Here is a 16,062-nt window from a genome sequence, read left to right as displayed (position 1 = left end):
TGATGCGTTGTCCCGTTTGCCTGTTGCTGAGGATAAAACATTCGATTCTTCCGAACTTGCTTGCATGTTCATTGATTCGGAAGCCGATGACGTGGTCGCATCGTTTCCGATTGATTTTCGTCGTGTAGCTACAGCCACAGCTGCTGACCCTGTCCTTGCTACTGTTTTGCGTTTTGTTGCTACGCAATGGCCCTTGTCAAAGTCACGGATCGAGGATCCTTTGGTTCGCCGTTTTTTTGCTCACAAGGAGAGACTTTTTGTACGACGTGGTGTTTTGTTGTTGCGTTCTGATAATGATCAATCCCGAGTCGTGGTCCCACGTTCGTTGCAGTCCTCTGTCTTAAAGCTTCTTCACCACGGACATTGGGGTATAGTGCGTACGAAACAACTTGCTCGTCAGCACTGTACTTGGTTCGGAATCGATGCTGCGATTACGAATATGTGCTCCTCTTGCGTGGCGTGTGCCGAACACCAATCCGCACCGCCGCGTAAATTCTTTGCATGGCCGAACGCCACTTCCCCTTGGCAACGCTTGCACATCGCTTTTGCTGGTCCATTCTGGAATGCTCGATGGTTGGTTGTGGTCGATGCTTTCAGTAATTTTCCTTTTGTTGTCCGGATGTCTTCCACGACGTCTTCTGCCACAATCCACGCCTTGTCTGCTATCTTTTGCATTGAAGGTCTTCCGCAGACTATTGTTTCCGACAATGGCCCACAATTCATGTCCGCAGACTTTCAGTCATTCTGCAAGGCCAATGGTATTCAACATTTGACATCCGCGCCGTTTTCGCCTCAGTCCAACGGTGCCGCGGAACGATTGGTCCGGACTTTCAAGTCACAGATGTTGAAATTGAAAGAATCGCATTCTCGGGAGGACGCTTTGTTACTCTTTTTGTCATCGTATCGCTCTCAGCCCCGCGATGGTCGCTCGCCGGCTGAATTGCTCCATGGTCGATCTCATCGCACCCTGATGTCTTTGCTGCATCCGCCACATCAGGTTCCTGTGCAGCGGCATACTCCTGTTTTTGCTCCTGGCGCCGTTGTCTATTATCGCAACTATCGCGGTTCACAGCGTTGGCTCGCAGGGCGCATTCTTCGCTGCCTCGGCCGCGCGATGTATTTGGTTTTGGGGGCCTCTGGTGAGGTGCGTCGGCATCTCAATCAGCTGCGCCTCTGTCGTCGCCTGGGTTCTGCCGCTCCCCGTCTGCTTTCAGCGACGGAGCCGTCAGGTCAGCGCCCTGAGGACCCATCTACTGGCTCGCCTCATCCCCAGGTGTTACCGACGCTGCCTTCCATTTTGCCCCATGGCGTCGCGCCGCCGCCGCCGCAGCAGCCGCCGCAGCAGCCGCCGGCGCCGCCCGCAGTGGACGCTTCGCTGCAGCCGCCACGCGCCTCCCTGGGTCGCGCGCCGCCGCTCGCTTCCCGTGACCAGCTGTCCTCCGCCATGGACCTCTTGCCCGCTCCGGACCAGATGTCGTCTTCGCCCGTCGGGTGCTCCGACCACATGGAGGTCGACCCTTCTGTCTCATTACGTGCTCATACACCTCATGTTGACGTGCACCCTGGACTAGGTTTGCAGGCGTTTCCTAGCTCCCCTCGGACTGAATGGCCGGGTGCGGGTGGCACAGCCTCGCCTGTTGTTAGGCTCCCCACCTCATCGCATACGTCAACATGGGGTCCTCCCCACGGCGGGCGGAAGCCTTATCTCACGACCGTTCGCCGATTTGCGGGGGAGGAATGTGGTGTCACCGCTAGACACCACACTTGCTAGGTGGTAACTTAAATCGGCCGCGGTCCTGTAGTACATGTCGGACCCGCGTGTCGCCACTGTGTAATCGCAATCCTAGCGCCACCACATGGCAGGTCAGAAGATACGGAATAGACCTCGCCCCAGTTGTACGGACGACATAGCTTGCGACCAGACCTACCAAGTCTTCCTCTCATTTGCCGAGAGACTGATAGAATAGCCTTCAGCTTATTCCATAGCTACTACCTAGCAAGGCGCCATGTGTATCAGTGCTTATAGCTTACTACTATTCAAGAGATGTATTCCAACAAGAGAATAAAGTTAAGTATATTATTCCAGCTACGTACTGTTCTTCATATTCATTAATAAGTCTCATGTTCCAGTACTTCACGCCCGTCTGCGTTAGTTTAGCGTGCACTTTCAGCCACTTCGATCTACAAGGTGTTGGCCCAGCTGCCGACACATCAGGAAATATATCATACAATACTTTTTTACGAATGTAATACTCATTATCTTGCATGAACACAGCATCTCAATAAAGTATGAAATTAACCATACACGTCCAGTCTAGACCAACATCATCTACTGAGGGTATTGTATACCAGAAGAGCTGGCCATCCGAAAAACCATCTTAAGCCTCGACTTCTGGTCACCTGACCACCCGTGATTGCTCCTGCCACTGACCATGACACAATGTAGTACGACTTGGACAAACTGCAGCCCCAGCCCTTACATAGACTCTTCAATTTAAAAAAATTAGAAACGGGGATGTTGTCGGCCATACGCCTTGAATTTCTCATGCGAAATGTAGATTACTCCCTTCTAGATGATTTATTTTCGAAGACAGAAGAAATGCCAATACAAGCATTTTCACGTCCCTAAAGCATCGTTACTTCTTGTGAAAATCCTCTACAACACTATGGTATTGCCTATACTTCCTCAAAGTACTCCCTTCTCAGGTAGAAAAACGTGTTTTTATTAACTTAGTATCTGCCACGTCCTCCAACACAAGAAGAGAGTATTAAACTCATTTTTAGCTCATGACAGGGTGATTAGATCTATCTCTGTCATAGGGTACCTCCTAAATTTCAAACTCTCTTAAAATAAACAAATGTCTCACCACATATGAATTCTCTCAAGGCACAGAACAGAGAAGTCGTAAATATCAAGTTTGTACTACAAATCACTTTATAAAATCGATAATATTGCTCATTTTTAACAATGATGATCTCTCCCTGCTTAGGTGGAAGATAGAAATTCCTGGTGACACGTCTTTAATATCAAATTGATTGACAAATTATTGACCATGAGAGTCTCTTTGCATGGTGAGTAATTTCTTTTTTTCCTGCAGCCCGATTACACTCTCCAGGTAACGGCTAATGATATTTCTGTGTCATCTCTGGAGGCTTCCCACAGGGTACTCACTTCTTCTGACACCAAAATGGGTATTAACTGTCATCAACAATCTGAAGGCATCCAACGCAGCTTGCCTGTCATGTTGGTGGAAATAAGACCCTCAGAATTCTAGTATACTGCTCCCAAACTAATCCTACTGAGACCTGTCTCTTCTCCACCCCCATGACACCTCTGCCACTGGGTCGCATGTTAACAGCTGACGCCACAACGTTTGCTTTGCAAACACCTGTCCATGCTTCAGGGCTGTACCACTCCCAGTTGACAACCCACTGCTCACTGCGATAGATGGCTGCTAATGATTCGCAGAAAAAATGAGCACTCAAATGTCGCTGGTGTTAAAACCAGGATGTTGAACAATATGCTTCTCCTCATCCCCCCTGCAGACCTAAATGATATGAGATGTGTTTTCGAAATATCCCAGAAAGGCTGATGCAGTGAGCAATAATAAAATACCTGTCTACTGACCGCCACACCACAAATGTATACGAATCTGCAGACCTAGGTTTCCCTCAGAATACCAGCCCTATAAAAGCGGTCCTTTTGGCTCCCACCAAATTAGTGGATAGATGCTTTGAGAACTAAAATGGCAATCCCTGGAGAGATTTTTCACAGAACATTATTGAGAACCAATATTTGAAGCTGACTGCAGAAGGATTTCACATACGGACCACGAAGATAAGGTATGAGATATTAGCACTCTTACAGAGACATATACCCAGTCTCCCTCCCTCACAATATTTGTGAATGGAGAAGGAAAGGAACTGACTAATAGAGATGCAGGGCACCCCCAGGCATGCACCATATGATTGCTTGTGAGGTATACATACAGATATAGATGCAAATATAGTCTACGTGTGAAGATGTCACTCTGTCCATTTACAGGCACACAAAGCTCACAGAAGAGTGTTGTCTCTTTTTTATTGAGAAAATGGTCCCAGCACTGTGTGGTAAGATAGTTATTGTTTTCCAGCCCTATGTATTTACTTAGAGCTGTTAGTTGGTGCTTGTTTCATTGAATCTGTTTGTGGGATATGTGACAGACTGTGGTTCTCTAGTGATATGTTAATACGACCGCCAAACTGCAGCACTGTAATCAGAGTAGGGCATCACATGTGATGTTTCTGTCAGCAGAAAGCTAATGTTTCCTACTACTTCTTACCTGTTGGCACAGCCTTGTAGATGGTTGCTGTCACCTGACCCTTTATTTGGGCATTAGCGTGACATCTGGTCTGCATGCCATATGAGCCAGCATTGTGTGCACACCTGTCTCCAAACCTGTGTGCATGTTAATAAGTGAGGCAGCTTGTGCATGGGCATTCAACGTCATAGCCGGCACAGCTCCCAGCACGTCTGCCCTGAGGTCAGTGCAGAAACTGGTCAATTAATATATATCAAAAGTGTGCTTGTTTCAGCAAGGAGTAGGGGATAGAGACTGTGGAGGAGGAATGGGTGGTGAGGGCTCTCTTGGAAGCATGGATTATCCACAGTGGTTTAAAATTCAATTAACAGAACAACAGGTAAAGGGGAAGTGGAGGAAGTCATAAATCAATTAAGTTGGTCCCTGAATTTATGCAACCCACACTAACAAAATGTATTGATTCTCAATTTGTTCCACTACTATCGTTTAGTCGTAGCTATAGCGCTATGGAAATACGCAAGAAACACTATTGGCATAGTCTACAAGAGAGGATTCATGCCTCATGGGGAGATTTTGTATTCAAATTTTGGAAGAGGGCTTGCAAGGAAGAGTTGAAGAACATATTACTTCCTATCATGCACAACTCGCAAAATAACCAAGAGAGAATATTTCGGAAATTAGTGCTAATGCAGGGTTTACTTATAGTCATTACAGTTCGTTTACCAAAGCCAGAAATTAAAATATTGTGTCCTGTTGAGACAGGCCCTTGAAGTAGCAAAAGTCAGAGCTGTCCAAAAGTCTCTGACTCGTTGCAAGAATTATATTCGTCCAGCAATAATTACAAGGATGATGGTTCAAATGGCTCTGAGCACTATGGGACTTAACATCTGAGGTCATTAGTCCCCGAGAACATAGAACTACTTAAACCTAACTAACCTAAGGACATCACACACATCCATGCCCGAGGCAGGATTCGAACCTGCGAACGTAGCGGTCGCGCGGTTCCAGACTGAAGCACCTAGAACCGCTCGGCCACAGCGGCGGGCTACAAGGATGATGCCTGACCGATTTTGGACTCCTGGAAAAACACAAATAAAAGTACTTCAGTTTATCGGTATGTCCTGAACAGCAAGCTAATCCTCTTTTGTGCTTTGTTTATTTACGAGAGTGTCATAAAGCTCACATTCGCAACTCACAGAAAATTGAATGGGCCATAAATTTATATCGTAACTGGCTCGTATGTAACCTTTGACGTTTCACTTACTCAGTGCGCCTTTCATTACCGAGATTGTATTTTGTACTCAAACGTACCATCCATCTCCGGAAATTAATGTTAAGTGCTTCAATAATGGGCTCTCAGAATCCATTACTTTTTGTCTTGTGACATCAACACAGCACACGGCGCTACTGTAGGTTGTATCTTCTTCACATCCTACATTTGGAAATCATATAACGGTGAAACGTTTGCTGCAAATATTAATTTTTTTACATTGGTTACTGTTCTGAGACGCTTCAGGCAATTTTGTATCGAACGTAGGCAGTCTAAACGTTCTTTCCAAGAATATTGCAGAACTTTAAGTGATATGTGCCACGCTGGAAGTTAACAAGACCATGAAGTGTAGATGAAAGTTTCCTTATGAACGTATTAACAGATACATGTCATTGGGAAGCAATCACGAACCTGATACCGTAAAACTCTTTAAAGTGAAATGAGAACACATCGGACAGTGGTTTGCACTATCAAGCAGTGGTGTCTATTGTAGAGACATGCAGCACCCAAGAGAGGAGCAGTATATCTTACAACTGTTAGTAGGATCAGTCTGTAGACTCTGAACGAACTGTATTTGCAGTAGTCCATAAGCTGCTAGTTAATGTCCTCCAGTTTATACAAACAGCCAGTGGGTGTTAACATACTTTTCGTACGATCATAACTGTTCATGTAATTCCAAAGATTGCTCAGTTCAGTCTACATGGCTATCATCAGATCTTTCGAAAAATGATCCATTATAGTTGAAGATTCACTCTCTTTGACCATAACTAGTTTTAATTAATGCAAATACACTGTAATTAACCATGAAATGTGTCAATGAGATTCGTTCCATAAGTATATTAAACTAGCTGAGTACCTGTGATTTAGTCCATCTTCCATCTTCTCCTTCCCCCTCTCTCTGTTCATCTTCTCTTCCACCTTCTCTCTGTCCCAGTCCTCCACACCATCTCTGTCTTCCTCTTCTACACTCTCTCCATCCGCATCTTTTACATTACCCCAAACTTTCTGTCCATCTCTTCCTATTCCTTTCTCTCTCCACCTCTCTCTATCCATCTTTCCACTCGGTCAATCTGTCAATCTGCTCCTCCCCCTCCATCCATCTCATTCTCTCCAATCTACTCCCATCTCCTTCTCCACTTCTCTTGTCCATCTCCTCCTTCCTCTTCTCCGCATATACTACTCTTCCCCCACCTGATTTTTCTGTCCATCTCATCCTGTGTCATCTACTTCCATCTCCTTCTCCCCCTCTCTTGTTTCATCTCCCCCTTCCTCTTATCTCCATCCATTCCTCCTCCTCCACCCCTGTCCCTGTCCATCTCCCCTTCTTCCCTTTCCCTGCCAGTCTTAACCTCCACCACATATTTCCAACTCGTCTTCCTCCTCTCTTAGTCTGTCTGCTCATTTGTCTTCATCTCTTCCTCCTCCACCACTTCCTGTCTCTGTCCATCTCCTCCTCTTCCCTTTCTCTGCCCATTTTCCCTTTGTCTTAATTTCCCCTTTGCCCTCTCTCACTCCTGTTCCTCCTGCCCCCCTTTCTCCCCACGCTATCAAGCTCTCCACAACTGGTTTCTGGTGGTTCTCCTTCTACAGTACTTCTTTCTAGATCGTAATTGATATGTGTGCCAAACTGAGTTGAACACTTTCCAGTGGTTCAGAAATAGCATATCTCCCGTGTTTTTGCCTGTGTATGTACCTGCCACATATGTATACATGCTTTCACAAATTTCACACACGTTCGTAAACAAATTTCACCTGTTCAAAAATCAAATGGCTCTGAGCACTATGCGACTTAACTTCTGAGGTCATCTGTCGCCTAGAACTTACAACTAATTAAACCTAACTAACCTAAGGACATCACACACATCCATGCCCGAGGCAGGATTCTAACCTGCGACCGTAGCGGCTTCACCTGTTCCTATAGAGAATTTCGCCCAGCAATTTCCTTTTCACGCAGCTCAAAATTCATGACGTTGCATTTGCTAAAATACGTGATGTACACTGATATAATTTTACAGAGACATCCAGCGACAAATGTGGCTACTGTATGCGAAAAGTGTTCTGAGTATAGTACTTAAGAAGTAGCGAATTAAAACGTCATACGTAATGCTACAGTTTTTCACGCATCTCAGTATTTATAACATTATATCTGATGAACTATGAGTTGTACAGTGATATATTTTTCTATGTTCATTCAATGAGATATGTGGATACTGTCTGCAAAGTAAACAGAGTTAGTAGTAAAGAAGTAATAAATGAAAACGACGTACATAATACCGCATTTTCCATGCATCTCAGCATTTGATGTCATATATTCTGAACTGTCGTACAACAACAAAACTTTGCTGGTACGTTCAGTGGTGTGTATAAATACTGTCTGCCAAACGTGTTGCGAATAGTGTTACTAGCACAGAAGTAATAAATTAGAAGTCATGTCCAAGCGGCAGTTTTTCTGCATGAAAAGCGAAAATGTAGTAAGCGATTTTTCCTTTCATCATTTCGTGTGGGCTTCAGTGACAAAAAGTTTCTTATAGGTTTTAAATTATGTGTAAAGTTTGTTTAAAGTCACTAAGAGCTTTCATTCTCAAATACTGGGCGACTGAAGTATCGGTATTCGCACGGCGTCAGGTACACTGTCACCCCCACCATTTTGATAGGTAAATGGTTCTTATTCCCCACCCCCCCCCCCCCCCACCCCCCGCACATAGACACACCACAGTGATTCTTCCCAGACAGTAAGTGATATGAATACCAAGTATGGTTTAAATCTGTCCTGTGATTTAGGAGGGATGGAACACACGTACATACATATTTTATATGTACATCCATTTTCATAATATGTGTTAATAATTAATTCCCAAGTGTGAAAAAACTTAAGAGGTAGCACCACACGTTAGTTAACTTAGTCAGTAACGAGGATCTGCGAAAAATACGAAGCCGGATATTCATTTATAGTGTTCATATAACATATAACTGTTGCACTTTTGCTGGAATTAATACCACGAATCGCTGAATATATGTGTGATTTTCTGCAAAATGTTCTCGGGGTAGCGAAGTTTGTGGTGCAGCGGATGAGCTCTGCGTTTTAACGTGGTAAGAAGATATAGCAGAGAATTTTCGTCAAGTATGGAAGCTAATCGGCCGTTTAGCGTTTTGCAACAAAGCATCGGAAAAACCGCGCTCACTATTACTTTTCTCCATCACTATAGTTAACCAGGTGACAAAGCGAGCTGTCAAGCGGTACAATGTTGTTTTGTCATCTTATGAAACTTCTTAAGAAGCTGGTCAAGCTTTCTTGAGCGGCCTAGTTGAGTTGTTGTTGTTGTTGTTGTGGTCTTCAGTCCTGAGACTGGTTTGATGCAGCTCTCCATGCTACTCTATCCTGTGCAAGCTTCTTCATCTCCCAGTACCTACTGCAACCTACATCCTTCTTAATCTGCTTAGTGTATTCATCTCTTGGTCTCCCGCTACGATTTCTACCCTCCACGCTGCCCATCATTACTAAATTAGTGATCCTTTGATGCCTCAGAACATGTCCTACCAATCGATCCCTTCTTCTGGTCAAGTTGTGCCACAAACTTCACTTCTCCCCAATCTTATTCAATACCTCCTCATTAGTTAAGTGATCTACCCATCTAATCTTCAGCATTCCTCTGTAGCACCACATTTCGAAAGCTCCTAGTCTCTTCTTGTCCAAGCTATTTATCGTCCATGTTTCACTTCCATACATGGCTACACTCCATACAAATACTTTCAGAAACGACTTCCTGACACTTAAATCTATACTTGGTGTTAACAAATTCCTCTTCTTCAGAAACGCTTTCCTTGCCATTGCCAGTCTACATTTTATATCCTGTCTACTTCGACCATCATCAGTTATTTTGCTTCCCAAATAGCAAAACTCCTTTTCTACTTTAAGTGGCTCATTTCCTAATCTAATTCAGCACCACCCAACTTAATTCGACTACATTCCATTATCCTCGTTCGCTTTTGTTAATGTTCATCATATATCCTCCTTTCAAGACACGAGCCATTCCGTTCAACTGCTCTTCCAAGTCTTTTGCTCTCTCTGACAGATTTACAATGTCATCGGCGAACCTCAAAGTTTTTATTTTTTCTCCATGGATTTGAATACCTACTCCGAATTTTTCTTTTGTTTCCTTCACAGCTTGCTTAATATACAAATTGAATAACATCAGGGAGAGGCTACAACCCTGTCTCACTCCCTTACCAACCACTGCTTCCCTTTGATGTCCCTGGACTATTATACTACCATCTCTTTTCTGTACAAATTGTTAATAGCCTTTCGCTCCCTGTATTTTACCCCTGCCACCTTCAGAATTTGAAAGAGAGTATTCCAGTCAACATTGTCAAAGCTTTCTCTAAGTCTAAAAATGCTAGGAACGTAGGTTTGCCTTTCCTTAATCTGGCTTCTAATAAAACTCGTAGGGTCAGTATTGCCTCACATGTTCCAATATTTCTATGGAATTCAAACTGATCTTCCTCAAGGTCGGCTTGTACTAGTTATGTTGTTGGAATGAGCGACCTTAATTCTTAATGGTGTTGAATCTATTTTTTTTCTGTGATATGTTAGGTAAAGTGAACTGTGATCCTGTTACGATATTTTTTTGTCTAATTTGCGTATAGATGGTGATACAGTACAGCTGGCATTATTCTCACTTGCCGCCATGTGTGATTGGCTCAAATGGCTCTGAGCACTATGGGACTTAACAGCTGAGGTCATCAGTCCCCTAGAACTTAGAACTACTTAAACCTAACTAACCTAAGGACATCACATACATCCATGCCCGAGGCAGGATTCGAACCTGCGACCGTAGCGGTCGCGCGGCTCCAGACTGAAGCGCCTAGAGCCGCTCGGCCACTCCGGCCATCACGTGTGATTGTACCACCATGATGTGGTTGGACTTTCTTAGATTTCTTGTTCTCTGATTTGTACTCTGTTCTATTGAGAGGCGCTCACGACAGTCAACCATGTCCGTGGTTCTCGTTTCCAGCTGCAGCGCCACAAGGTGGCCTTTGTCAGTACTGCCTATATTGGAGTATTTCCGCATTTGCAGCCAGTATCTTCTCTGTAATGACTGCCTATCAGTCTCTCTTCAACTTACTTTCCATCCTTATTGCATCACCTTCCCACAACACCACCAGGAGCACTCAACCTCGTGATGGGCAGTGGTCATAATTTTTTCGCTCATCAGTTAAAACACTGAATCATCTAAAATATGCACCGCAAATATTGTGGAAATAGTAAGTGCTATAGATGCGCGAATTTTACAGAACGGACTGGTAGCCAGATGCCCTTATTGTTAGCCAATCGTCAGACTGTAATAATACTTTTAAATTGCATGTTTTTTGTGCTGCTGTTTTCTAGCGAGAGACGTATTGTATTTTGAACAGTTCCCGTACCGACACTTCTACGATACATGTGGTAGAACACACTAAAGAACAACACAAGTGCATACAGTAGTTATGTGGATTCTGAACAGCATCGAGGCAATTTACCATCACAGATTGGGTTTAAAATGACCACAGGCAGTAGTAATACATTTTTCCAGTGCAGAACGACTGCTGCACACTTTGTACCATTCCAGAAGCGATCTCCGAACAGGTTTCAGTACGTACTACTTCGTTGCTTATTATCGGGTGGGTGTAGTTACAATGTCCTTGCAGACAGCGTCTTTTAGCTTTAAGCTGAGAAAAAAGTCTAGACATGTCAAATCTGAGGTACAGGCCGGACGAGGTAGAGGTCCTCTGCGTCCACTCCGACTATCTGGAAATAGTTCGTGAAGTCATGCAGTTCGTGAAGACATGCCGTAATACTCCGTGCAGTATGGGCTCGACAGGTATCTCAGGTTCCCCCTGGTCTGCAGAGGAACGTCTTCCAGCATCTGTGGATGATAATCCGTTAGGAGGCTGCCAACTTCCTCGCGTTCAGTGTTCCATCTACGAAAAACAGTCCTATGAGCTGATGGTTCACTACCTCACACCACACGTTTATAGTGCATCGAAGCTCACATTCCACCTGACGAAGACAACGAGGATTTTCAACAGAACAGTAGTGGAAGTTTCGGCAGTTTACCTGGCCATGACTGATAAATGTGGTGAGATTCTGAGGAGGAGGAGGAGGAGATTAGTGTTTAACGTCCCGTTGACAACGAGGTCATTAGAGACGGAGCGCAAGCTCGGCTTACGGAAGGATGTGGAAGGAAATCGGCCGTGCCCTTTCAAAGGAACCATCCTGGCATGTGCCTGAAACGATTTAGGGAAATCACGGAAAACCTAAATCAGGATGGCCGGAGACGGGATTGAACCGTCGTCCTCCCGAATGCGAGTCCAGTGTGCTAACCACTGCGCCACCTCGCTCGGTGGTGAGATTCTGAAGATAACCCTGAACTGAATTCAGAAGTGGTACCGTCAATGAATATACTGATGGGAATTCGAATGAACGAGATCGTTTCATAATAAAAATCGACAAGTTCAGTGTCCCCGGTGATTAACTGTTGTTAATATAACATCTTCCGGAACGACGCACGCAACTGCGCTCGCACCCACAATGTCCGTTGTTCTCACCATGTTCTTTGAGGATTGTGGATACTGTAGGATAGGCGGAGGGAAATGTGCGCACTTAACACTTTTGTATTTTTCCCTTCTGCTTTTATGTTACATGACAATGAGAATTGTACATCGCACACCTAGGATCATACTTTACACGTTATCAGTAGCTGAGGATTGCTTGTGTAATACATTAAACATAGAGTTGCAAATGAAGAAAATTAATCTTTGCCGCAAGGTTGGAAGTAACATCCTTTTGTCATAGGGCAAAATTCCACACAAAAGGAAATTATTATGACAGACTAAAGCAGAATTACGGTATTTTTCAGGTACTGCCTTTATTAACTTACATAATGTTTTACTATGACAAAAACATCACCTCCACCTTCATCATTGTCTTCATCATCGTGATCGTATTAATCATAAAAATGTGACACTAATACACCAATGTGAAGAAGTCGAAAAATAAATCATCGTCGAAAGGGCTGACTAGCATGCAGGAATGGCAAAAGACCCGTTGGTGAAATAAAAAGCAATGGCGGTAACATTATGAGTGCAATGGAAATGTCACTGTTCATTGCAGAGGACAGAGCTGATAGATAGAGAGAGTACACTGAAGGCCTCTACAAGGGGACGACTGATTATGTCATATAAGAAGAAACAAAAGACAGAGAAAAGAAGGGGGTCCAGTATTAAAATCAGAATTGGAATGTGCTTTCGAAGACTTAAGATTAAATAAGACAGAAGGTATAGATAACATTCCAACGAAATTTCTAAAATCATTGGGAGAAATGGCAAAAAAACTACTGTTCACGTAAGTAGAATGTACAAGCATGGTGAGATACCACTAGACTTCTGGAAAAACATCACCCTCACACTTCCGACTATTGTAATAGCCGACAAGTGCGAGGATTATCGCACAATCAGCTTAACAGCTTATGCATCCAAGCTGCTGCCAAGAATAATACACAGATGAGTGGAAAAGAAAATTGAATTTCTGTTCGATGGCGATCAGATTTACTTGAGGAAGGTTAAAAGCGCCGGAGGCGCAGTTCTCACTTTGTGGGTGATAATGAAAGCGAGACTAAAGTAAAATATACAGGCGTTTATAGGAGTTGTCGACCAGAATGAAGCGTTAGACAGTGTCAAATGGTGCAAGACGTTCAAAATTCTGAGAGAAAAGGAGTAAGCAGTTGTGAAAACCACTTAATATAGAAAATAAGACTGTAAGACCATGAACGAAGAGTTCGGAATTTAAAAGGTGTAAGCCAGGGATGCAGTCTTTCGCCTCACTGTTCAGTCCACGCATAAAAGAATCATTTACAGAAATAAAAGGAAGATTCAAGTGTCGGATTAAAACTCAAGGTGAAAGGATGTGAATGATAAGATTAGCTGATGACATTGCTATACAAAGAGAAAGTGATGAGTTACAGGATCTGTTGAATAGATTGAACAGTCTGATGAGTACAAAATATTCATTGAGTGCAAATCGAAGAAAGACGAAAATAATGAGAAGTAACAGAAATGGGAACAGCGAGAGAATTAACGTAAGAGCTAGATGAAATTCAAGGATTATGCTACCTGGGCAGCAAAACAACCAATAATGGATGTGCAAGAAGGACATAAAAAGCAAACTGGTACAGGCAAAAAAAGGCATTCCTGGCCAAGAGAAATTTTCTAGTATCGAACATAGACCATAATCTGAGGAAGAAATGTGTAAGAAGGTACTTTTTGAGCACAGCATTGTGAGGTAGTGAATCATTGAGTGTGGAGAAATCGGAAAAGAGGGGAATCGAAGCATTTGAGATGGGGTGCAACACGCGAATGTTAAGAATTAGGTGGACTGATAAGATAAGGAATGACGAGGTTCTTTACAGAGTCGGCGAACGTGTGAACAATGGAAAACAGAGACAAGAAGGAGGAACATGATGATAGGATATCCGTTAAGATATTATGGAATAGCTTCCATAGTACTCGAGGGAGCTGTACGTCATAAAAACTGTAGAAGAAGACGGAGACAGAAACACAGCCAGCAAATAATTGGGAACATACTTTGAAAATGCTACTCAGTAATGAAAAGGCTGGCATAGGGGAGGAATTTGCTGCGGGCGGCATCAAATCAGGCAGAAGATTGATGACTAGAAAAGAAAAGTTATAATGCATGCCTGGTAGTTAGTGGATGTGACGTGAACAGAGTGAGGCTGTCGTGAGGAAGAAAGAAGTAACGACCATAATCCAGGGTCATGAATAAAGTCATTGTAAAACCAATCCCGTTTTTAATTCTGGTGACCGTGCATAGGATATTTTTTACACACAACAGTAAGCACTGTCGTCTGGCAAACCAGCATACAATTTCGTACTCTCCCCCCTTTCATTCAGGCTACCCCCTTCCAACCAACCTAATTTGTTATAACTCTTTCAACAATAAGCTTTCCTTAACTGAAGATAGCTGCGTCTTATTCACGTAAATGTTGCATCTGCTTGGCTAGACAACATCTTTTGTAAATTGCAGAAAGGTAAGGCAGTTATACTGTGAGAAAACCAGGCATGTAGCTGCAGAATATGCAGGAAGAGAAAACGTTCTTTGTAATATTACGTTTCGTGCATTTTGTGGATTCAGAAAGGCAGCGTTAGAAAACAGAAAAAAGACAAAGCTATTATTGGCATTTAAAACAAACGCTATAGCACCGATAATCTTTGCAATGCGCCAATGGTCTGTCACCAAAGCCTAATGGTGAACTGATCGGACACATGGCGTCCCTTGAGACAGACAAGTAAATAAACATATACTTCTTATGAAAAGATCCATACAAATAAACTGAAGTAGGAACTAGAACGTGGAATTCCGTCTTATTCAAGATGTCTTTTCAGTTTAGTTTTACCCAGACATGTTTCAGCACTTTTTGTGCTATCTTCTGTGGGTCATTTTACATTCTTACTGTAAAATTGTTGTTACATGTTAACATTTAGAGAAACTTATGGTACAAAATATTGACGATTGTAAATGAAGAATTGTTGTAAAATGTAATACATCATTTGTTTACAGTTCACAGTTGACATATATATATTAACGACACGATGTACTGTATGTTGTTTATTACATTATATCTGAAGTTCTAGTTATAGCTTAATTGGCCAAAGAGTGGATGTATGCATTAGTTTACATACGTTACATGAAACTATTGGGTATATATGTTTGTATCTAGTCTGATACATAATCGACAGCTTGTCTTCTGCAAACAGCAAAACGTAATTTTTATTTTTCTGTTTATTATACGTTTACGAATGGAAATGAGTATACATCACGTTTTTTTGTGTGTAACTTACGGCTGATGTTGTAGTGTTTTCTTATATGTTCTGGCGGGGTGAACACGCTGATTTCTGTGAATTTTCTAAAATGGGCAGAGTTTTCACCGCCGTTACGTGTTGTTGTAGCTTTTGTTGTGACAAAGAGGGTTTTATTGCTGAGTGATGTGTATTCGTTTAGTACTTTCTTTCTTTGGGCTATTGGTTTCTGAATGTGATAGTTTTCTTCTATAGTTAATTTTTGATATAAGCTGCTATTTGTTTTAAGGGTCTGTAAGGCAGTTTCATTGTTTGTTGGGTGGTGATTGTGTGCCATCAGTTGATCTGCAAATGTTGAATGTGAGCTGCACGGACATAAGAAGAACTGCAAAACTACAAAATGATGAATCAGGGAAACTTAAGTGCTATACATGATGATGAAGAAATCATTCTTTACATTTTGTAACTTTAGACAGTTCTTCGAAATTTAAATGGAACATAAGATGTTGATTGATCTGACCCTTGAATGTATGATGCCAAGACTGTAGCTTGTCAATCATGTTGACGATATGTACACAGTTATTACAACGCAATTAGACAATAGGAGCTACAACTTTTATTTCTCATGGTAAATTCTTC

Source organism: Schistocerca nitens, chromosome 7 (assembly GCF_023898315.1).
Source record: "Schistocerca nitens isolate TAMUIC-IGC-003100 chromosome 7, iqSchNite1.1, whole genome shotgun sequence".
NCBI lineage: Eukaryota > Metazoa > Arthropoda > Insecta > Orthoptera > Acrididae > Schistocerca > Schistocerca nitens.
The sequence above is the reverse complement of the archived record's forward strand: the minus strand, read 5'-3'. Positions refer to the sequence as shown.